The 24,962-nt window shown below is 54.3% G+C and overlaps 1 protein-coding gene across 1 annotated transcript in view; it reads right to left on the reverse strand.

Annotated features, from left to right (window-relative positions):
* The window catches only part of PEAR1 (platelet endothelial aggregation receptor 1), a 55,976-nt gene extending 33,692 nt beyond the window's left edge, over positions 1-22,284 (reverse strand). The window contains exon 1 of the mRNA XM_065420192.1: positions 22,217-22,284. The gene's annotated coding sequence lies outside the window, so the exon portion shown is untranslated. The remainder of the gene's footprint in view (positions 1-22,216) is intronic.
* Positions 22,285-24,962: the final 2,678 nt, after the last annotated feature.

The following is a 24,962-nucleotide window of genomic DNA, read 5'->3' on the forward strand; positions in this document are numbered from 1 at the left end:
TTGGGGCCTGATTCTCATTGACACTAAGGCCCCTTTATAGCGTTCTGGCGGCGTCAAGGGGCCTGACAGTGGGTGTCAGTGACCGCTGAACTCACTGCCCCGGCTGGATTTCAATGAGGGATAATTCCCTCGGGCCTGTTAGAAACTCTTATCATCTCCATCTATTGTCTATATTACAGCAGCACGCCACACTCCCCCTGCTGGAGACGCTCCCAGCACCACTTGGACCAGGACCCCTTGGTGCTCGGGGCTGCACAAACAGAACAATGACAGTCCCTGCCCCCGAAGAGCTTAAGGAACCCTGCTTAATACGTGGATTTCAGTACAATCCTGTGGGATCCGGTGATTCCAGCAAAGGATCCACTGGGATCTAGAAGGATGCTGTGTTACTGTAGGACCCCAGGAAAGTCTCTTGAACTCCATGGACCCCAGTCCCCAGCTTTGGAGGGAAAAAAAGTGATCAGAAATAACCAGGAGCCTACTTAAAAAGATAGGTCGCCAAGCATGAGTGGAGACATCCCCGGGGAGAGCGAGTAACGTCAGACCCAGACTCTGCCGGCCGGCACGTCGGGTTGGAGCCAAGATCTGGGAGGAAGACTGGCGTTTGTTAGCATGTTCATTTCTTTGGCAGCTCTTTGCAAGGGATGGGAAATCATTCGGGATCGCGATGCTAACTATGCGGATCTCAGCCGAGCTGGCGTGGGTGGAACAAGCAATTCCCATAGCTAAGGTCACTATAACACCAGAGATAGAGAGATAGAGATGGGGATGGGGATAGAAAGACAGAGGGGTGTGCAGGGATAGATAGATAGATAGATAGATAGATAGATAGATAGATAGATAGATAGATAGAGGGGGTGTATGGGATAGATAGATAGATAGATAGATAGATAGATAGATAGATAGATAGATAGATAGATAGATGGGGTGTATGGGATAGATAGATAGATAGATAGATAGATAGATAGATAGATAGATAGATAGATAGATAGATAGATAGATAGAGGGGGTGGATGGGGATAGATAGATAAGATTAGATTCCATTGCAAGGGCCCAGTTCTGAAGTCAATAGGAGTTGAGGGCCCTCAGCACTTTGCATGATGAGATCTTACTTTCCCCCTGACCAAACCCCACTCTTCTCAGCTGGTGCCTTGTATTCCTTTGCACGCTGCATGGTCCGATGTCCCCCCGAGACGCGCTCCGTTCTCTCTACCCCTATAGCTTGGGAAGCACGTCTCCTTTCCGGTACCTGCAATAGCTCTGACTGACTCCAGGACCCCCGGGATGGTTGGTTCAAAGCTCAGCTCTGGTTAAATATGGCTGCTAGGCCGTAGAGTCCCTTACTCGGTTGTATCCACTCTAGGCTGGCGGGCACAACAGGCAATGGCCAGTGGGGTGGGGGAAGGAGCCGGGAATTCCTCTTTGGTGTTCCTGGCCCTAGTCATTGCTAAGCTGTCCTAGGAGGGTTTGCAGCGGTTCTTGGGAGGAGAGCGTCACCGTGCACTGCTTGTTACTGGATGAAATCATGTAACAGCAAGTCTCAGAGCCCAGGTCAGCTGACTCGGACTTGTGTGCTGGGGCAAGAAATGGCCCTGCAGATGTTCCCGCTCGGGCTCTGAGACCCACCCGCCTCGCCCGGGGCCCTAACCACTGAACCATCCTCCCTCTCTAGCCATGAACTGGAAACTCTGCTCCTTCTTCTGAGCCATCTGGTGCCAGCTGCTGGCAGAGACGGGATGCTAGGCAGACCTTAGGTCTGATCCAGCCAGATAGTTCCTACAACTCTGCCACTGCTCATTCTTTAGCCTGGGGGAATCTTTCCCACCAGGGATGGGAATAGATGAGGGGAAGGATCCAAGCTGGAGAGCGAACGGGAACCGTCAGAGGGCACAAGTACATGAGCGAAGCGTGGGAACGGACGGGGTCAAGGATCTGTTATTTACTAACTACGAGGGTGATTTCCAGTCCCCCACTCCAGCAGGCATGCCGCGAGCTGCACGGCTGGCCGGCCCGTCTCCCTTCAGCCCTCTAATGCTCTTCGCTTCAAACAAACCACATCTCGACACCAGGAAACCGTCCCTGCAAAAGCTGGGTGCCCTGACGTGCACGTGGGTCCCAGCGAACCGAGGCAGTGGGGACGGGTACGTCACTTCACTGCCTCTCCCCAACTCGGCCACGTCCATTGGCACCGCCACTGGAGGGGCAAAGGGACAGCTGGCACAGATCCCCAGCTGTGGTAAAATCAGCTATATGGGGTACCAGTTCAAGTTAGGGTCAGGTGGGTAGGGCCCAAAAGACATGAGCATTTCGTGCCTCCGAGGTATTTAGGGAGCCCGGGAGTTAGGCCTTTGAGCATCTGTTCAGCAGCCCCTGTGAGATGAGCCAAGGGGTCTCGGTCCATTTCCTAGCAGGCCAGAGCCCGCCCCGCAAAAACCCACCCCCCGCAACCGGCCCCCTTCTCGGCAGTGGGACCATTCGGTGTCTCAGTAGCTCCCCCCAGGCTCAGCCCCTCCTTGTGTGGAGCACTGCTCGGTCAGAGCGAGGCACAGTCCCTGCTCCAAAGAGCTCGCATGCCGAATAGACAACGGGTGGGAGGGGAAACCGAGGCACAGCGCGAGAAAGTGACTTGCCCAAAGTTACATGGCAGAGCTGGGAATAAAACCCGGTACCCTCATTCTCATTTACACGGAAGGCCCCTTCACATGGCCCTTGGGGCCGAGCCTGTCTTTCTGCCCTGTGTCCATACAGCGCCTAGCACACGACTGGGGCTGCGAGGCGCTACCGTTATATCCCTCATAAATAAAGACACGAAGACCATCCAGAATCCTGGCAGCACAAAGCAGCCGTAAAGTGGGGGGCATTTCAGCAGAGCAGCTGCAAAGATACCATGGAAATGGGATCCTGACCACAGGCCTTTCTGAGCAGGCCGGGCACATGGTCCGGCGACGGGACAGTGGCCCAGTTCAAAGAAATCTTTGCCACCAAGGACTGTCCATCAGATCCCGGCTTGCTCGCTGGGGAGGGGGGAGGGCACAGGGGGTGCTCCCGCCAGCTTTTTGTGCTTTATGGTTTTGGGTCAGTTGCAGCCCTTTTATCTGTGTGTTGATTCATTTCCTGTGTGGAAGTGTGTTTTTCTCGCCCAGCACACCACATGACTCACCCATACGCACACACTAATATCCACACATTCCCCCTCCCCCCATCAATCCACACACCTCCTCGTGAACGCACACAGGCTGTACACACACACCCTGGAGCACCCGATGCACATGCAGACACACAAACATCCATAAACGTCCTGTACATACACTCCGCCCGCAACATACACACACACACACATGCTGTACGCACACCCGTAACATCACACACTGACTACACATGTTGTACGCACCATCTGTGTGTTATCCACCGCACATGAACATGTTATCCGCACAACACCCTTGCCCCTCCATCTACTGCTCACATCCATCCAGGCCATGTAGCCACATTCACCACACACCAGGCGCATACGCAGCTACACACGTGCGCATACATGACCTATCAGACACAGACACCCCCACCCACCCCACAGGCCCTACGACACTTGTAGACGCTCGCACAACACTCACATAGACCCACCGACACACCATGCACTCGCCACACCCACCTGCTCCCACACCTGCCCCCCCTCAGACGCACCCATGTGCACACAGCACTGCCCCCCCCCAGCCACATACCCATCACATGCACACCCAGCGTGTACGAACAGACACATCCATGCAGCCCCTTTCACATTCGCCAAAAGCCAGCGGATGGACTCACAAAACGGAAGCGCGGCCATACCGTGCCCCTGCTCTCTCCAGCCGAAAAACTCTGTCCAGGGCTAGCCTCCAGGTTCCAGCAAAGCACACTCCCTGCTTCCAGGAAATCTCCGTTTGCTGGGATTTCCCACTCAATCCTGCGTGCTGAGCCGCTCGGCCGTTCCCAACGGTCTCGCTTATAGAGGGCCTGATTCAAAACCCACGCCACCTCCGACTTCAGTGGGTTGTTGGATGAGGCTCAGAGGGGGTGGACCTCAACAGGTCTGACCCCGCATGGGGGGGTGGAATGCTAACTCAGCCCGATTTAGGGCCAATATTCTGAGCACGTGCCCCACAGCAGGCAACCCCCATTCCTGGGGAAAACCCTTCCCTAGCCCCACCTGGATTTGACTCTGCATCAAAGTAGCACCTAGGAGTCCCCGCCGGGATCGCTGCCCTAGGCACGGCACATACACATAGCGAGAGACGGTCTCTGACCCCAAAGACTTTTACAGTCCAGACAGAATTCTTACACACAGGCGCAGAAGTGACTGGCCCAGGGCCACAAGTGGAGTACGTAGCAGAGATGGGACTTGAACCGAGATCTCCCAAGTCCGGGGCTGGGGCCTTAACAACAGGACCAAGCCCTGGCTGGGATGATTTAGTTAGGGACTGGTCCTGCTTTGAGCAGGAGGTTGGACTAGATGACCTCCTGAGGTCCCTTCCACCCCTGATATTCTATGATTCTATGACCAGCTTCCCCCTTTTGCTAGCATAACCCACTGCTGAGTGTGAGTCCAGGTCCCGGTCCCTGCTTGGCCCGATCCACAGAGAATGAGGCTGTTACAGCCCCCTATGGCCTTGGCTGTTCTCCAGCTCAAGCTGAAATTGCTCAGTCGTTTAGCTCTAGAGGGCCCTGGTTCAGTCCTCACTGACCTCGTGCAGGGCTTGAAACTCTGGGCACGTCCGGTCAAGCTAGCGTGGGTACGTCCGCTCGCCCTGGGAGTGACACCTTCCCGCCGCAGCGTGGGCTGTGAAACCGGCCCCGGCGGCAGTGAAAGAAGCGAGCGCTTTCCCAATGCTCTTAACGAGCTCCTAGGTATTTCCACAGGCGTTGTTCCTCCGAAGGGAGTTGCCTGGGCCAGGAGCATTTATAATCTCCAAGAGGCTTTTACTGGGATGGCTAGAGGCCGTCAGTTGTCTGGCAAACATCCCCTTCTCCTGGATCTTTCCCACCCACCCCCACTCCAGCCTATTATGTTCCCAGTGAACTGTGCCCATCAACACCAGGTTTAGGAGACCCTCACCGGGGACAAGGCAGCACCAGGCAGCATCTGGACAGAGGGTTTAGCAATCCACCTGCCATTGCTCTATACTGGAGAAGTCAGGGCCCGCAGAACGGTGCACATCACCCCTAGGACAGGCCATCAGTGCCCGAACTCTCCTAAGAGGGCAGAAAACGCTTCCTCTGGTCTCATCTATTCACCCCTTCTCCATCTGTCTGTTTATCTATTTTCCTTTCCCCTCCCTGTACTGCTTGCTAGCTGACAAAAAAGAGAGTGAATTTGTATGTACAGCAGAGAAGAACCTTTCTCCTTTACCTATCCATCAGTGTCTTCCTATGTATCTATTTATCCATCTAACCTTTCTTTGCACCCGCTTCCTTGATTTCTAGTTAAAGAAGAAAGAATGAATATGAATTAGTGGATGGATCAGAAAATATCCTTCTTAGCTATGTGTCTAGCTATCACCAGACACAGTCATCCATCCATCCTCGTGCGTACCCATCTACCTACCTATGTATCTCCATACATAGTCATCTATCCATCCATCCCTCTATCTACCCTCTCTCCTCTCTCCCTCCATACCTCTCTGTTTAAGACGCGAGAGGGAATTTGAGCTGTTGTGAATCTCCGGGGCCTATCGGGAACCCGAGTGCATTTTCCCAGGCTTCCCGACTTTGCTGTGCCAAAACCTTGTGCCACAAGGAAAAACCGCACCATAATTCCTGCTGGCTCCAGCATCGAGTGACAGCTGAGCGGCTGCTGCTTACCCCACCGACGCCTCTGGCACCGGGTGGCGTCTCTCCTCAGCACGGCACCAGGGCTGGGTTTCTGCAGCATCAGTTTTCATCCCAGCGCTTGACAGGATGAGAAGCTAAACGAGTGGCCCCGTGCGGAAACGGGAGCATCTCACTCAGCCATCCTGGGACAGCAGATCCCGTTGGGTTGGGAAAGGAGCCAGGATCGCCCCAGGCAACATGGGTCAGAGCTCACCGCTGCAGCTCAGGATGCCTGGGTTCTGCTCCCAGCTCTGCACCGACTCCCTAGGCGACCTCTCAGCCCCTCTCCGTGCCTCGGTTTCCCTACCCATAAATGTGGAGCGGCGAGGGGAGGGGGGAGTGCTACAATATTGACCCACCTCTGTTAAGTTCCTGGAGCCGTAGGACTGAACAGCTGCTTTATAAGTGCTACTGCTCTTCCTTGCGATTTGGAAAAGCACCTCATGATTTTGGACCGCCCAGTTTCCGATGCCCTAAAAGGGGCGACAAAGACTCCACGGCTGGGGCATCCATCCACCGCCTTGACCCCGCTGCTGCACTCACTTGGGTAGAGCAAAGGCCCTGATTCTAATCAGGAGCCGGACCCTAGGCCAGGGCCCCCAGCCACTGCTGCGAGGGTGGGGCAGCTCCTAGCGACAGCTCCTAGGGCCAGAGCCTGGCTTCTCGGGGGTGTGTGTGTGGGGATCGTGTTTGGGTTTTTCTGAATGCACCTGAACACCCGCAGGGCTGGCGAGCTGCGGGAGGCTCAGCTGCTGTTTGGTGGGGGGGTAACTGGCCTGGCTAAGGGAGCCAGAAGGACTCGGGTTTGCTTAACCCCTGGCCTGGGAGGGAAGCTAGAAGGGATCAGAATCTGGCATTGGGAGCTGTCAGGACAAGGGGAACTCTTTCCAGAAGGGAGGTCGGAGAGTGGGCTAGTGGCAGAGCCAGGGGTAGAACCCAGGCGTCCTGGCCCGCAAAGCCCTGCCCCAACCACTTAATCAAACTGCCTGGCCTGCCAGAGCTGGGAATAGAACCCAGGAGTCCTGACACCCCGTTCCCTGCTTTAACAGCTTTGCGTTGGTCTTCCCTGCAGCGTTAACCCATGCTCTTGCAGGGGTATTCCCCCTAACCCCTCCTCCTGGCCACGCATCTGTGGGGCACTCAGCCCAGGCTAGCTGGGTCTGCAGGTTGGAGCTCCCACGCTGCTTTCACTCAGGCTGGTCACCCGATGCAGGCTACATCACCCCAAGCCCTCCAGCGCCTTCCTGCAATCCCCCCGCCCCCCAACATTCCCAGAAGGACAGACAAGTTCTCCCACAAGGGAAATAAAATCAGAGCCCAGCTCAGCAGCATAGAGAACCCTAGAAGTGCTAGCAACATACACGGGGGAAATGCAGAATCAGTGAGGACACGGTAACTCGGCCGCAGGGTTTTGCAGGTGCTAATCACCCAGGCTAACTCTGCAGTAAAGACACACGCTAAACCACATTCCCCTTTCAGAGCTGGGGACAGAACCCAAGTACTCGGCTCCAACCACTAGGCCAACACTACCACTCAGAAAACAGGGTTCAAATACACCCTTAAAGGCTCAGAAACCAGAAGGAAAAAAATATAATACCCAAGCCACCTGAATTTAAACTCTGACGATTACGAGGTGCCTGACTCATGACTTTTTGAACCCTGGGGGTTAGCGACACTGGGAATAATTCGGCAACTAATTTTACATAAAAATAAACTTGAGAGACTTGTGATCTAGAATTCGGAGATGAAATTCACTGAGTCCCACTGCTGATCACTGACTGGTCTCCCAGCTGATGGTTGAACTGCAAGATGGAGGCACTTATGCATCTGACCCGGTGGCCTTGACTTCAGAAACTTCTGCTGAAACCTGACAACCAAAAAAAGAAGCCAGCACATCCGTGAGCTGCCAGCATCCTCGAGGCACCAGTTTCACAGCTGGAAAAGCGGCAAATGGAAATTCATAAATAGGGCCCTACCAAATTTACAGTCCATTTTCGTCAATTTCACAGTCATAGAATTTTAAAAATCTTAAATTTCATGATTTCAGCTATTTAAATCTGAAATTTCATGGTGTTGTAATTGTAGGGGTCCTGACCCAAAAAGGAGTTGGGAGGGGGTTGATTATTGTAGGGGCGGGGTTGCGGTACTGCCATCCTTACTTCTGCGCTGCTGCTGGCAGCGGCGCTGCCTTCAGAGCTGGGCAGCAGGAGAGCGGCGGCTGCTGGCCGGGAGCCCAGCTCTGAAGGCAGCGCCGCCGCCAGCAGCAGCGCAGAAGTAAGGGTAGCAATACCGCAACCCCCTTAAAATAACCATGCAACCTGCCCTGCAACTCCCTTTTGGGTCAGGACCCCCAATTTGAGAAACGCTGGTCTCCCCCGTGTAATCTGTATAGTATAGCGTCAAACACACAAAAGACCAAATTTCCTGGGGGGAGACCAGATTTCACAGTCTGTGATGCGTTTTACATGGCTGTGAATTTGGTAGGGCCCTAGTCATGAAGAAGGAGAGGTGCTAAAATCAGGGGAGAGGTAACAAAGGTTTTATTTATACAGAGGAAACCTGAATTTGTAAGCTCTTTGGGGCAGGGCCTGGCTTTTTATCTTGGGTTTGTACAGCACCTGGCGCGTGGGGTCCTGGGCCAGCACAGAGGCTGCTGGGCAATACCTCAATATAAATAAGTAATAATAATAATGCAGGGAAGCATTTAAGCACATGGTTAACTTTAGGCACATACTTAAGTCCCATTGGGTCAATTACACTAATGAACTAAAATAAATGACATCTGCACCCCCTTTATGACCCCTTTACACTGCCAGAGGGGTGAAAAGACATAGTCTAGAAGCGAATCAGGTCCATTGACTTCGGTGGGTCTGAAGCACAATCTTATCGTTAAATGCCTGCGGTATGGTGACGATGTGCATGGATCCCAGGGTGCTAGGCGCTGTACAAATGGAGAGCAAATAAAAAGGCTCCGCCCCCCAAGAGCTTGAGTGCTTCCCCAAACTGGAGCCTAGGTCACAGGCCATGTCTGCACTCTGCGTCCCACACCAGCCTTGATTAATTCAGCGTCAAGCGACAAGCTCCAAACCACAGGAATAGCATGGGACTTAAGTCTGAGCGTGAAGATGGTTTTCATTAGCCCCCCTCATCTCCGCTCAGCCAAAGAATTTGGGTTATGAGAAACCTAATTAGACTTTTACAGACTGTCAGGGCCGGATTCTGGTCTCCACCCATGTAAAACCATTCAGTTAGTCTGGATTTACCCTGGTGTAACTGAGCTCAGAAGCTGGCCTTTACTGTATACTCAAAAAGCACAAACCCTACGGATATTAACTGGCACACACTGAGCATTCTTCTAAATACGGCGATTCATTTCTTCTGCTGGCTAGTATTTTGCAAGTCTAGCACCTTCCACCCAAGCAGCTCCATGTTAATTGGCTGAGCCTCGTGACTCACTTGTATTATCAGCCCAGTTCCACACAGCGGCAAATTGAGTCAGCAGCAGCCCTGAAGAACCCAGGCGTCCTGGCTCCCTAGCCATTAGACTGCACTCCATTCCTTTCATTTACTTAAAGTGATGTGTTTTCCATGCCTTGTGATGCTGGTTCCCAGAACAAAGGATGGGGAGAGAGAGGATAGAACACATGTTGCTCCTGATCAGAATTGCTGTTGTGTCTCAAACAAAGCCACGCCCCAGCTACATTAAATTTGTGTGTGGTTTGCTTTCCAGCATGAGCTCACTCATATATTTGTCACTATGGTTTAATTGCAGGAAAACATCCCTTTCAGGACAGTCCATAACTGAAGAGACAGCCAGGAAGCGAGTATGTGTGAGACAGAGATTAACATGTTTGTCAAATGTACTTGTTGGAATGGACTGTGCTAGATACATCTAGGTAGGAGACACCTGTGCAGCTGGATGTTCTAGGTACATCCAGTGGAAGGCACCCGTGGAGCTGGATATTCTAGGTACATCCAGTGGAAGGGACCCATGGGGCTGGATGTTCTAGATACATCTAGGTAGAGACACCTACGGCACTGGATGTTCTAGGTACATCTAGGTATAAGGCACCCTGTGGAGCTGAATGTTCTAGGTATATCCAGTAGAAGGCACCTGTTGAGCTTCTGAAAATGTCAGGTGTGTCCAGGTTGAACAAGTCTACTGGGATATTGAACATTGCAGGTACCAAGGAGAACACACCTGCTATGCTGCTGGGTGTCACAGGCACATCCTAATATAGCTTTGATGGTACGTTACTGTGTGTTGCCGTAGAAGAACCAGAAGAGAAGGAGTAAAGCAAAGAAGACCCCAGTTTTTTTCTGAAGTGTCTGGCAGACTCTTAATGGGACCAAGTTTCAACGGTTTTAAAATGTACTGCAGTTTTGTGTCTTGGGGCTGCCGTTTTTCTGTTTAGTTTAGTGATGCACAACATGTTTCTCACAGTGAGAAGATTTTTAAAAGGGCCACCAAAGCGCGAGGTAATCAAAGGGATCTGATGCCTAGTGAGGGTGTTTCATACTCACACACAGAGGGTCTGGGAATCAGGACTCCTGGGTTCTGTCCCTGGATTGGGGAAGGATGTGGCCTAGAGATGAGATGAGATGGGAGAGGGGGTCAGGAGATGGAGATTCTACTCCCAGCTCTTAGCAGGAGTGTGGGCTAGTGGATAGAGCAACCGAGAGTCTCTTGGGTTCTATTCTCAGCTCTCAGTCAACGGAGATATGCTGATTTGCAGCACTTGGGACTCTAGGCTGCTGGGTGCAACGCGTCCCTGTTGTAATCTTAATGTGGACCATACAGTGTGGTTGTGCTGCTGTTCTTTGCCTAATGCTTTAAGTTAACCGCAGCCTTGTGTGTACAGGGTTGTGTGTTTTATGGCCCTCAGATAAACACGTGTTAGGTAGAAGGAAACAGAGATTTCCTGACCCATGCAGCTGGATTTACGGTCGCTTCCTCCTGCCCACATTCACAGTTCCATTCCCATCCCGCTGTCCCCTGCCTAGCGGCGAGTTCGCCTCTCTAGTGCCACAAGCGAATCTTGGCAACTCTCAGCCGGGCTGTGAAACCAAAGCCCCGAGAACACTTTTCCAATCAGAACGAAAACAAAATGTTTTGACATTTCCAGCAAAACAATATTTTCGGGGGGGAATGGGGGAGAGGCGTTTTGGGTCAGTTGCAATGTTTGTCCCAATTTTGACAGCTTTGATTTTATAATATCAAATAAAATAAATTTCACAATGCTCCATTCCAACAAGTTTGCTTCATTTCATTTTTTCCCCCTAAACCTAAATTTCATTGAAATTGACATGTTTTGATTTTCAACAAAATAGTATTTGCCGATGGGAAATATCTTTTGTCCGAAATTTTTTTGACCAGTTCTACATATGCCTCTTTCCAGTGGGGCTAATTCCTTTCTACCTTCCTAAATTCCCCCAGAATTGGAAATGATTCTCTAGTCTAATACCCCGCCCCCCAAGAACTCTTGTGTAACATCCCTGTGTATAAACATCAGGACGGAAAGATGCATTACGCTGGCTCACATCAGTCATAAATGCAGCCTGTCGCCTATAAACTGTCAGCCTCATTCACGATGAAAGGCCCTGCATACAAATCCATGTTAGTTATATTTGATGTTCCTTTACTGTATTATTCTTTAGGAAAATCAGACATCACACCCTTCATCCAAAAACAACTGGACAAGAAGCTGCACAATTTTTTTTTCTTTTCTTGTAACACGAGGGAGAAAAGAAACCAAATTCTTGTCCAATTCCGCCCCCTCCGAAAAGCACAGTTGGAATTAATGGGAGAATGTAGAATTTTTGGAGCCAAAGGGAATAATAAGAAACAAAGTATCAGCTGGAATTGTTGGCAGGGAAATCTGAAGACTCATCAAAATGTGTCAGGCGATGGATCCATATGTTAATAATAACAACTCTGCTAGCCCTGCCCCGGGAGGAAAGCAACGCCTGTCACGGACCAAGACCCCGTGGTATGAGGGGCTGCACAAACACAGAATAAAGAGCCGGGCCACACCCCAGAAGCACTTGCAATCTGTCTCTTTTCTTATCTAGCCTGATCAACTTTAGCGATAATAAATACGAGACAGATTTTATTGCATGAACTTCCAGTTTCTTTTTTAGTTCTCGGGGGGTCAGGCGGGGACCTTGAAAAGGACAGAGATTCGTATCAGTGGAATCATGCGTGCCACTATAATGACATCTTATCGTGTGTGTGTGTGTGTGTGTGTGCGTGCGTGCGTGTGTGTGTGTGTGTGTGTGTGTGTGTGTGTGTCCCCTCTATTACTGTAGTATCTGGCTGTCTCAGTCTTTAATGGATTTATTCTCATGACACCCCTGTGAAGCAGGCAGTGCCATTATCCCCATTGTACCGGTGGGGAAACTGAGGCACACATACTCTAAGTGGCTCTTATCCCCACTCTATGGATTTGTGGAGGTATTAAACCCTCCTTTGGCTAGCTGGCCTATCCAGACCGTGAGCAATTTGGGACAGGGGCTGTCTTGTGCTCTGTGTCTGTCTAGCCCCGGGCGCCCGATCTCAGTCGGTGCCCTGTAGCTGCTGCCATAGATTACTCCTAATCAAGAGAAGGAGCTTTGTTTTCTGAGGTGGGGCTGAGGTGCTCGGCCCAGCGCCCTAGAAATGAGTGTTGCCAGCCAGCTGGCGGGCGGCATGTAATGCCCCGTGCTCCAAGCTTTCCCTGGCGCTCTCAGCCTCCCACGGGGCTCCATCTCTCCAGAAACAAGTCAGCAGAGCTGCTGTTTATCGCGCAGACAGGGAGGGAGTTTGGAAGCTAGAGGCGAGCTTCCTCTGGGTGAGGGACAGGAAAAGAGCAGGATCAAGCCGGGAAACACACTCCTCCTTGCGGCCAGGGGGCAGGGGCGCTCCCCTCCCCCCCCCCCCCCCCACCACTTTGCAGATGCACTAGGTACACCATAACACACACAACAGCCCACATCCCCCGGGCAGACCCCTGCGTGCCCCCCTCACAGACACACCGCCACACACGGGAAGGACCTCACCGTGCAAACAGAGTCACACGGGGACAAGCCTCAGACCCAACACACTCACCCGTCAGACACACGCCCAACAAACGCCCTACGGAGAAAGAGTCCAGCCGGGCACCCTGCCAACAGGCGCATGCACACATGCTCCCAGCCACTGGTGAAGCAAGGGGCATGTTCCTGACTGGGGTCCGACCCGGAGGGCTCTTGGCCAAAGAAAGTCAGGAAGAGACGGCCTTAGTCGAGCGGAGAGGGGGGCGCATGGCCAGGAAAGAGCCATGGGGGAAGCAGACGCACACACCAGACACATTGCAACACACCGCATTACACAATGCCCTTACACATGTCACACACCCACCAGAGACATCACCCAACACCCAACACCCTTACACTCGTCACACACACACCAGAGACATCACACAACACCCAACACCCTTACACTCGTCACACACACACTAGAGACATTCCACAACACCCTGACATCACACAATGCCCTGACACACATCACACACTCACCAGAGACATCACACAACACCCAACACCCTTACACTTGTCACACACAAACACCAGAGACATCACACAACACCCTGACATCACACAATGCCCTGACACACATCACACACTCACCAGAGACATCACACAACTACCACACACATCACATCACACAACACCCTTACACATGTCACACAACCACCAGAGACATCACACAACCACATACATCAAATCACACACACACACACACACACACACACACACACACACACACCACCCTTATACACGTCACATACCCACCAAAAACATCACACAACACCCTGATATCACACACCCACCAGAGACATCACACAACCACCACACAAAACTGACATTACACAACAACCTTACAAATGTCACACACCCATCAGAGACACCACACACACACTCATCCCAAAACATCAGTCACACCAAAACCAAACACATCACACATACACCAAACATATCCCTGACACACACACACCCCACCAAGTACATCACACATCACCCTGACATACACACACCAAACACACCATCTCAGGGGGCTGAGGGGAACAGGCAGGTACTGGTCGAAATGATGGACTCTACAACCCCACCCCCAAGCACATGGGAATCAGATCTCGCCTAGAAGCGGGCCAGCACTTGTGGAACTCACTGCCTAAGGAAACAAGAACGCCATGGGCCTCACTCAGCAGCTTCAGGGTGAGACATAAAAATTGCACGGTCACCTTACGCTTCCCCATGGCAAAGGCAGCTAAACTCCAACAGGGACAGCGATCAATGGGCCTTATCGGTATATTGGAGAGGACACGCGAGGTGCCCAGAATCAATGATGAGAGTAGGATAAATGCAAGATAGATAGATTAGGTGACAAAGCAATCACTCCATATCTGACCTCTCAGGGTCCCGCTACACTGCAAAAAAAGAAAAAACAAAACCGTGCAGCCGCGAGTCTCAGAACCTGGGTCAAATGACTCAGGTCCGCGCCACGGGGCTAAAATTAGTAGTGTAGACGTCCTGCTTGGGCTCTGACCGCTGGCGAGGGGGGAGGGTCTCAGCGCCCAGCCTCAGCGGGAATGTCTACACTGCTATTTGTAGCCCGGTCATGTGAGCCCAAGTCAGCTGACCCGGGCTCTGAGACTCTTTGCTGCAGGGGCGTTTTTGCAGTGTAGACATACCCTCAGTCCTCGTCCTCAAAGGAAACCTGCCCAAGAGGTGCCCGGGAGCTTAAATTCATAACTACTGGAGACGAAAACCCAGGATGGTTTCCTAGCTCATCACAACAATCGGCAGCGTACCCTACTACGGGCTAATCCTTCATTGGTCAACTGCGTTTTTAGTGGCCTCTTACCGCATGTGTGAAACCGTTATGCTTAACAATCTGTCCCACCTTGTGTTTAGCTCACACACTGCGGAGACTTGCTCCAGGCCTGAAGAAGAGCTCTGTGAAACTCGAAAGCGTGTCCCTTCCACCCACAGAAGTTGGTCCAAGAAAAGATACGACCTCCCCCCCCGGTCTCTCTAATATCCTGGGACCCACACAACCACAACAACACTGGAAACCGGCGAGAAAGACAGCCAGGCAGGCTGGCAACCAAAAGGAGCCAGGAAAGTCATAAAAGGCAAATGGGAACCACAAGAGAGATTCCTGAATCGGGCCTGTCTGGCTTCGCTCCCCACTCCTGGTGACACTTTGAAACCACCAGGCACGACCCCCCTCCTGGGAAATCTGCTCCCCGGGCCCCAGACGAGTAACTGTCTCGCCCCAGAGCCAGAGCACAACATTCGAAATCCGATCGTGTGAAAAACAGAACATTAAAAAACGGGTGGAAACTGACACCCAGACCCAGCTGATTCTGCACCGAGGCTGCTGCACGGTCTGCAGCCGACTGGGATGCGCCCGGGGTTGCAGGAGGCTATTGCCAGGTCTGGAATAGCAGAGGCTGGGGGTCAGGGCTGAGAACTATTGGTAGAGCTGGGTGTGTGGGGAGCCCAGCACTGGAATGGCAGGGGGGCCACGGAGTGGGACTGAAGGACACCAACAGAGCTGCATGGGAAGGGGAGCTCAGGGGTCGTTTAACGGGGGGTGGCACTGGAGGGCGATAGCAGAGCCGCGTGTGTGGAGTAGCGTGGGGCTGTGGATTGGGACTGAGTGGGGGGTGCTCAGGACCTGAATAAGGGGTGCTGCCGTTCAGGAAGGCATTCCATCCCCCGAGCCGTGTGTGGGGCAGTTGGGGAGCCTGCCTAGTGCCTGTTTCCCTAAAGCGTGGGCACAGCAATATCCATCTGTCAAGTCCAGCACTAAATTCACTTACCAAAGAAAAAAAGCATCTATTGATTGTCTAGCGTGTTCCCAGAGCACTAGGCGAATGTTATCGCCACTGTGTTTACTGGTGTGATGAATAGGTTTCTATTTCCCATTATAAAGAGCATCACTAGAACTTATTTCATTAGTATTGACGGGACCTAAGAAGGAAAGTCTCTGAATCCTTTGTCATTCCTGTTTCAGGCAGAGCAGCTGCTAAGAAAGCCGACTGCAGCTGGATCCCATCATGCTGCGTGCTGCAGCCACACGGCGAGAGACAGTCCCTGCCCCAGCTGAGATCAGGGCCCCGTTGTGCCAGGCGCTGCACAGACACATGGAGACGGACAGTCCCTGTGGAGACCAGGACCCCATCATGTGTCAGGCTCTGCACAGTGAGAGACAGTCCCTGCCCCAGCTGAGATCAGGGCCCCGTTGTGCCAGGCGCTGCACAGACACATGGAGACGGACAGTCCCTGTGGAGACCAGGACCCCATCATGTGTCAGGCTCTGCACAGTGAGAGACAGTCCCTGCCCCAGCTGAGATCAGGGCCCCGTTGTGCCAGGCGCTGCACAGACACATGGAGACGGACAGTCCCTGTGGAGACCAGGACCCCATCATGTGTCAGGCTCTGCACAGTGAGAGACAGTCCCTGCCCCAGTTGAGATCAGGGCCCCGTTGTGCCAGGCGCTGCACAGCCACAGAGCAAGACACAGCCCCTACCCAAAGAGCTCACAGTGTAAACAGACGAGGGTGGGAGGAAGCAGGATCACTGCGTTATCTCCGTTGTCCAGATAGGGAACAGGACTGAAGCAATAGATTTGCCCCAGGTCAATAGAATCGTAGAATCACAGAACTGGAAGGGACCTCGAGAGGTATCTAGTCCAGTCCCCTGCACTCATGGCAGGACGAAGTATTATCTAGACCATCCCTGACAGGTGTTTGTCCAACCTGCTCTTAAAAACCTGCTCTACTTCCACACCCCGATGATGGAGATTCCACAACCTCCCGAGGCAATTTATTCCAGTGTTTAACCACCCTGACAGTTAGGAAATTTTTCCTAATGTCCAACCTAAACCGCCCTTGCTGCAATTTAAGCCCATTGCTTCTTGTCCTGTCCTCAGAGGTTAAGGAAAACAATTTTTCTCCCTCCTCCTTGTAACAAGCTTTTATGTACTTGAAAACTGTTATCATGCCCCCTCTCAGTCTTCTCTTCTCCAGACTAAACAAACCAGTTTTTTCCACTCTTCCCTCACAGGTCGTGTTTTCTAGCCCTTTCATCATTTTTGTTGCTTTTCTCTGGACTTTCTCCAATTTGTCCACATCTTTCCTGAAATGTGGCGCCCAGAACTGGACACAATACTCCATTTGAGGCCTAAGCAGCGCGGACTAGAGCGGAAGAATCACTTCTCGTGTCTTGCTTACAACACTCCTGCTAATACAGCCCAGAATGATGTTTGCTTTTTTTGCAACGGCATCACACTGTTGACTCGTATTTAGCTTGTGGTCCACTATGACCCCCAGATCTCTTTCTGCCGTACTCCTTCCTCGGCAGTCATTTCCCAGTTTGTATGTGTGCAACTGATTGTTCCTTCCTCAGTGGAGTACTTTGCATTTGTCCTTATTGAATTTCATCCTATTTATTTCAGACGATTTCTCCAGATCATTCTGAATTTTAATCCTGTCCTCCAAAGCACTTGCAACCCCTCCCAGCTTGGTATCGTCCGCAAACTTTATAAGCGTGGTCTCTATGCTGTTATCTAAATCATTGATGAAGATATTGACCCAGAACCGGACCCAGAACTGATCCCTGCGGGACCCCACTCGTTATGTCCTTCCAGCATGACTGTGAACCACTGATAACTGCTCTCTGAGAATGGTTTTCCAACCAGTTATGCACCCACCCATCTAGGTTGTATTTCCCTAGTTTGTCTATAAGGTAATGCGAGAGACAGCATCAAAAGCCTTACTAAAGACAAGATATACCACGGACATCTCACAAATAGGGGCGGGGGATAGACACTATCTCCCATACCAGGCCCTTGCCTGCCCAAACTCCCAAGACTCTGGTCATGGAAGAGACACTGGGCCAATAATAACAATGTGTGATGAAGGAAAAGCCCCGGCCGAGGGGTTTCGGCGTGTGGGTCACAGGCACTGGCATAAGCATCAGCTGCGCTCCCAGGAGGGGTGTCTCCCTAGAGCGGTGAACAATGCGCCGCATTCCTCCGGGGTGAGTCCAGGGTGATGTCAGGGCCTCTCCGCACGCGCAGGCTGAGTCACCCAGCCCCGCCCCGCGCTCATTTCCCCTTCCCCCACCACCCGTCGCTTGACCTTGCTTCCTCCATTGCAGGCGGAGAGCGCAGCCAAGCCCGGAGGCGAGACTGACCCCCAAGGCCTCTAGGAGGGGCGCCGCAGGGAACCTGCCCGGGGGCAGGTGGGTGCTGCCGCAGGGTGGCCCCTATAGGGGCCAGCACATGTGGGGAAGCGATGTGGCTGAGGTCACACAAGTCAGCCGCAGGGCAAGGAGCGGATTGCAGGAGTGCGGACGGCCACATCCCTCTCTGGCCCTACACCGCGTTCACCCCTCCCCCCGGGGCATCCTCACGCCAAGTCCTCCGTGCTAGTAACCAGCTCGCTGTGCACCCCAGAGCCAGGTGTAGAACCCAGGAGTCCTGCTCTGAGTCCGCTGCCCTAGCACCATATTCCTTTCAGTCCAGCTTCCCGGGCCTCTTCTGCTCTAGCCACTGGGCCCCACTCCCCTCCCAGCGCTGGGCACAGAACCCAGATGTCCGGCCTCCCAGCCCCCTTCTGCTCTAGCCACTGGGCCCCACTCCCCTCCCAGCGCTGGGCACAGAACCCAGGTGTCCGGCCTCCCAGCCCCCTTCTGCGCTAGCCACTGGGCCCCACTCCCCTCCCAGCGCTGGGCACAGAACCCAGGTGTCCGGCCTCCCAGCCCCCTTCTGTGCTAGCCACTGGGCCCCACTCCCCTCCCAGCGCTGGGCACAGAACCCAGGTGTCCGGCCTCCCAGCCCCCTTCTGCGCTAGCCACTGGCCCCACTCCCCTCTCAGCACTGGGCACAGAACCCAGGTGTCCGGCCTCCCAGCCCCCTTCTGCTCTAGCCACTGGGCCCCACTCCCCTCCCAGCGCTGGGAGAAGGAGGCAGCTCTAGCCCTGGAGGGAACGTGGGGCCGGGCCGGGCCACGCCACAGAAGGGTTCAAAGCCTCTGGAGCTATTTTAAGCCACGCTCCAGTCAGCAGAGCAGTCACATGCCTGCCCGGCAGGGTCTGCACCCCCTAGCCCCTGGGCTGCCGCCCCTTCCGCTGACATCCGGGCAGGCCGAGTCACAGGGCAGAGTGGTGCCTAGTGGTTAGACAAGGGGCTGGGAGCCGGATGCTCCAGGTGGCGTCGCGGCTCTGGCCTGCTGGTGCGGCGGTGGGCAGGGGGAGATTAGCTCGCATCACTGCTGCACCTCACCTTCCCCAAAGGCGGGCTCAGAGCAGGGGACTGGGAATCAGGACGCCTGGGTTCTATGAATGGCTTTGGGAAGGGAGAGGTGTCTAGTGGTCACAGCAAGGGCGGGGGAATCAGGACTCCTGGGTTCTATTCCCAGCTCTGGGTGGGGAGTGAGGATTAAAGCCTCAACATGATCCCCCTGGTGGGAGGGGGTCAGTTCTGCCCTGATGGGGAAACTGAGGCACAGAGACAGGGAAGTGACTGGCTCAAGGTCAAAGAGCGGAGCTGGGAATAGAACCCAGGAGTCCTGACTCGCAATTCCCCTGCTCTAACCACTAGACCCCACTCCCCTCCCAGAACTGGAGCGAGAACCCAGGAGTCCTGGATCCCAGCCCCCCCCCCCCGCTCTAACCACTAGACCCTACTCCCTTCCCAAAGCCATTCAGAACCCAGGCTGCCTGTCTCGGTCATCCACTCTAACCACCAGCCCATCTCCGAGCGTAGAGCAGGAGACTGGGAGCCCCTGCTCCTGGGTTCTGTTCCCAGCTACTGGAGGAAGTGTGGACTAATGGTGAGAGCAGACGACTGGGCAGCAGGGCTCCTAGATTCCATTCCCGGTTTGGGGAAGGAGTTTAATCGAGTGATGAAAGCACAGGGCTGAGAGCCAGGACTCCTGAGTTCTGTTCTGCCACTGACTCTCTGGGCAAAATCACCTCCCTGCACTGTGCCTCAGTTTCCCCCTCTGTAAAATGGGGGTAAACGGTAACGCCTGCATCTCCTGAGCAGGTTTGCAGGATTAGCTCATAAATAAAATGCTTTGAGATCCCGGGAGGGGAGGTGCTATGCTAGGATCCCCACCCCAATGTAGTCCCAGCGCACAGGGGTGGACGTTGAGTGTCTGGAACCCGCTGGGGAGGCATATCCGCTGAGCATCCGGGACACAGCACGTTCCCTTCTACGGGCTCAAAAGGAGGCGGGATGACGGCCGTGGTGACCTTTCCCTCCGCATGCAGCGCGAGCCACGGATGTCACCCCCCACCGCATCACAGGCGCCTTCGCTCGGGTATCGCACTGCCTTGGTCAGGGTGAAATACCACAAGGACCAGGCTGTCCCCTCGCCCGCAAAGTTAAACGTCACCCTTTGCGAAGGAGGGGGATGTGGATAGTGAAGGGAACTGGAAGTCCAGACTCTGGGGGTTTAGCCCAGCCCTGGGAGGGGAGTGGGGTCTAGTGGTTAGAGCAGGGAGGGCTGGGAGCCAGGACTCCTGGGTTCTGTTGCCATTTCTCATGCTGACTCTCTGTATGACCTTGTGCAAGTCCCTTCTGCTTTGGTGGGAAGGGGGCTGTCCTGAGACCCAGTGTCTCTCTCCAGCCCTTCGCGATGTCCCTTTAAGGGCTTTCTGTCCCGGGAAAGCGCAGGGACCCGGAGAGGAGCCACTATCTCTGCCCCTCCAGTTTCCGCTGCAGTGTCACAGGCACTGACGTGCTTCCTCCCGGGGCTGAGCGGATGGCAAGCTGGCCAGGAGACCGCTGGCCCAGCCAGGCTACACCCGGCCCTACAGCCCCAGCCAGAGCCCTCTTGGGGGCTGGCCAACTCGGGACCCAAGCGGTTCAGGGCGGGACAAGTGGAGCCTGTGCTGTGATGGGGTTAGATGGGATCATACCTGGCCTGCCCCATCCCTGCCCTGCCCTGGTCCCAGCCCAGCCCCTGCTCCAGATCCACTTAGTCCTCAGGTCCATCCAGCCCCCAGGCCCTACCCCAGATCCACCCAGTGCCCAGATCCACTGTAGACCCTCCCCGAGATCCACCCCAGACTCCAGACCCACTCCAGATCTGTCCCCAGATCCACCCAAGCCCCAGATCCACCCAGGCCCCAGATCCATGCAGCACCTACCTCAGATCCACTCCAGCCCCCAGACCCACCCAGCCCCCAGATCCACCCCAGACTGACCCCAGCCAGCCTGCCCAGCCCCCATACCCTACTCCAGCCCCTAGTCTTTACCCCAGCTCCCCCCACACCTATCCAGCCCAGCTCCCATGCCCTACTCCAGATCAGCCCAGCCCACTGTCCCCCCCCAAAACCCCACTCCATGCCTTATTCCCCACATCCCATCCCGCCCTGCTATGCCCCATCCAACTTCCACTCCGCCCCGAACCCCCACCCATTCTGCTCTAATCCCCCCTCCCCCGCCCCTCTCTCCCCAGACGGGCCCGCTCGCAGGAACAGGTACAATGGCCAGGTTGGGGGCTCGTCCAGCTGTTCCCGGGACTTGTCAGGAAGGAGGAAATCTGGAGGAGCAGGACACAGAGGGTGAGGGAGTCCCTCTCTTTGAACCCCCTGCTGGACTCGCCTGACCCCCCTTCCCCGCACATTGGCCAGCCACCTGCCCCGGCTCCAGGCTCCCGCGCCGGGTCCCTCCGCACAGAACCCAGCCTCTGCCAATCCCTTGCCAGCCAGGTCTCAGCTCCAGCACCACAGGGCTGCTCCTGCCCTCGCTGGCGTGGTGTCGATCCAGCAGCCCTACCAGACTCCAGCAGAGTGACTCTGCCTTTACACCCACAGCGCCGACAGCCGAACGCGGACCGACCTCCTTTGCCCCCTCCCGCCCCCCCAGCTTGACTTTGGATTCACGGCACTGTCACGGAGAACAGAACCTGAACCGATGTCCATTGACGCCCGTAGAATTACTCCAGATTTGCACCGATTTCACTGAGAGCAGAATCTGGCCCCAACTCTTGACACCCCCCCGCAGATTTACACCGGAGACCAGAATCGAGCCTCAGAGCTCTTGGGGAAATAGAGCTACCTAGATGCTGGACCTTGGATGCTCAGAGGAGCCCTGTGGGGCGTTATCAGCCAATACTGGGCTGTAACATCAGAGGCAATACAGCGCCCCGGCCCCCAGCCCCTCTGTAGAAAGCAGGCTGCTCCAGGATGCCCCTTGAAATCTCTCGTAAACAACCTCTGTAACTCAGGCACCTGGCTCGGCTTTTGGTGCTCGGATTCCAGTGATCAGCGCCCTGACAGTCCCCGATCTGTATCCATCCAACAATCAGCTGTGGGCAAACCCCATAGCACTCACCTTTCTTCTGTCCCGGGCAAGGTATCTCCGGCAGCCTCCCAAAAAATCCTCTAGCAGGGAGCAGACGGGCCGTGCGAAGCAGCTGAAAGAATTGGGGGGAGAGGGGATAAAAAGATTAGGAAGGGAGAATGTATTTCCCTCTCCAGGGAAAAAAGAACCAACGAGCCCTCTTTTGGGTTTGGGTCTCGTCTCCTGCTCGGGGCAGGGGGGAGCTGAGTCTGTGGGTCAGAGGAGGCTGTGGCGGGGAGGGGCCATTCAGTGTGAGGGGGAGGGAGCAGGAAGGGGGCTGGGAACCAACTCAGGAAGTTTTGACAAGGAAACTACTAAGGGCGCTGGGCTTGGAGGAAGAAGGAAAAAAAAAACCATGCATACACATCACTTTTTCTTTGGCAAGAAACCAGCTGTGTGAAATAGAAGCTGCAAAACAAGCGTTAAACCAGAACCCATCCCACAGAGCTCTGTGGCCAGGATCCAGCCCCCCAGGGCTGCGTCCTCACTAGGGAACAGGATGGGTCGGCGCCCACGTGGTGAAGCCCGAATGAAGACGAGGCAGTTTGCAGCTTTCACACGAGCTAAGGACTCGGGCTTCATTCGACCTCACTCATGTTAAAGCCACGACCGCAACCGCCTTATCGTCACGAGGCAGTGTGGTCGTAGCCGTAGGGGTCCCAGGATTTTAGAGACGGGATGGGTGAGTCCCACTCTGGGTCCCTTCCAGAAAAACAGATACAAAACCTGCAGACACTCCCCACTGCTACATTTTCAACACCCCCTTCAAGATCCGTGGGCCTCTCACAACATGGGGTACCTCAGGCAGCGCACGAAATGGCCCGATAACAACTAAGTGAGTGAAACCAGGCAATCACTAGGCTCTCGAATGAACTCAGGTGGGAAAGGGATAAAAGACAAACACACCCTGTCCCCCGTGGTGAACATTTTTCACGGAGTGATCACTCCGCATCTGACCTCTCAGTCCTGAGCCTCAAAGGAAACCTGCACAATGCCTTCAAAAGCCGAGCCTGCGAGCAGAAACTCGTCTCTCTCCCCAACAGAAGTTGGTCCCCTAGAAGATATTGCGGGCCCCGCTTTGTCTCCCTTGGCTTCACTGGGCTTTTACCTTGGGTTAAGAACACAGAAGTGAATGCAAGGCCTGGGGTAGTCCAGGGGCTAAGACCTATGCCCCCCCCCCCCCCCCCGGCTGCTCTCTAAGCCCATCATCCAGACGCACTGGCCTGAAAGGGGGAGGGGGTTTCAGGTGCTTTATGGTAATGAAGGGCCAGATTTTTTTTTTAAAGGCATAGCCCTTGCGGGTGCTGGCCCCATTACCCAAGCAGAGTCTTGGAAAACTTGGCACAAAGGTATTTAGCCGCCTAATGCCCAACTGAACCCAATGGAAGTTAGGCGCTGAGATGCCTTGGAAGAGCTGGGCCTACACAATTAGCCCAAAGCCACACGCGGAGCAACTGGCAAAGGCCTCGGATCCCTTTTGTGGCTCTTCTCTGCACCCTCAGCAATTTTCCAACATCCTTTTTACGCTGCGGACACCAGCCCTGGACGCAGTATTCCAGGATCCCAACGGCATATACACAGGTCAAATCAGCAGCCTGCTCCTCCTCACCACGCCCCTAAGCTCATGTTGAGTCGTTTGTTCGCTACGACCCTTTCTGCGTCCCTGCTTTCCAGGATCCAGTCCCCCGGTCTGTATATCTAGGAGCAAAGACCGCAGGACACCACATTTAGCTGCATTAAAACACACTGCGTTCGAAGGGGCCCATCTTACCGAGCGATACAGATGACGGCCCCGCCCCATTGTTATTAACCACTCCGCCAGCGCGGCATCTGCACGTGTCATCAGCAGCGACGTCCGACGTAGCTCCAGCTCGCCGAGGGAAGCGCAGACCAGTCTGGAGCCCGGTAGAACTCCACTCCGAACACGTCCGCTCGGGGATTCCCCGTTGGCACTTCCGATGCTCTTCAGCCCTCCGCTCCTTGCCCGGCTTCCCTGTCTGTTTGCACGCTGGACCTGTTGCCCAAAGAAATGTTTTTTTATGCTGGGGCACAAGTGTTTGGATCCCCTTGTTCTCAAACCCAGCAGAACTGCTTCCGCTCCAGGTCAAAGACAGGCTGAAAAACACATAGGGCCCGATGCACCTTGTAAAATCATGCACGCCAGGGCAAAGCAGGCCCGATTCTCCATTGCCCTGCACCTGATTTGAGTTTACACCCTAGTGGCAGTACCAAGGGGGCACAAAACAAGTGACAGTGAGGATCGGGCCCTCATGCTGTGGCTGGTAAATGCTCCCAAGCCAGACGGGGGGAGCTGTGCGCCCCCCCTTTGCATGAATGTAAAATGACTGTGCAAGCTGGTGGGTAATGGGGGAGCAAGCCAGGGGCTTTTCCTTCACCCTGCGAGGCTCAAGAGTCCACGGAAGACCCTGTCCATGGAAGACAGGCACCTCAATACCAATGAGGCTCTGGGCTGAGGATACTCTGGGCTCTGATTCTCCCCTTACACTGGTGTAAATCGGGAGCAGCTCTGCTGAAGCGGTGTCAGCGAGAGCAGGGTGAGCGCGCTTGTCGGGAGAGTGGGATGATCCAGGTTTGCTTGGAGCAAAGCAGGGCGGCTTGCAAGGGGCAGCGTTCCCAGCAGATATTTCTCTCCGCTGAACAGCAACATCTGGTGGCCCAGACAGCAAACTGCAAAGCAGTGCCAGGGATGCAGTCAGGACTGCCGGACAGACAGAGG

Source organism: Emys orbicularis, chromosome 20 (assembly GCF_028017835.1).
Source record: "Emys orbicularis isolate rEmyOrb1 chromosome 20, rEmyOrb1.hap1, whole genome shotgun sequence".
In the NCBI taxonomy this organism is placed as follows: Eukaryota; Metazoa; Chordata; order Testudines; family Emydidae; genus Emys; species Emys orbicularis.